Here is a 301-nt window from a genome sequence, read left to right on the forward strand (position 1 = left end):
CAAATTCATTTCTCTATAATATTTGATGCAAGTGTTTTACTGTTTAAGTGTTTTATATAAAAGTAAAACAAATGAATTTTTGGTGTACACCAAGTAAATCTGATCCATTCTCCACTGTAGCTCCTTGTGCTCCGCTCAGTGTGGGGGTCACTAGAGACTGTGCAGCAAATCACGCAATTGTAAGTTGGCAGGCCCTTCAGACTGGAAGTCTGTACGCAGCAGTAATGCAGGATGAACATGGACACTCAGTTATTGCAGCACCAGCTCTAACAACTGCACATTCGCAAACCTGCTCTGCGGA

The sequence above is a fragment of the Onychostoma macrolepis genome, chromosome 02 (genome assembly GCF_012432095.1).
Source record: "Onychostoma macrolepis isolate SWU-2019 chromosome 02, ASM1243209v1, whole genome shotgun sequence".
Lineage (NCBI taxonomy): Eukaryota > Metazoa > Chordata > Actinopteri > Cypriniformes > Cyprinidae > Onychostoma > Onychostoma macrolepis.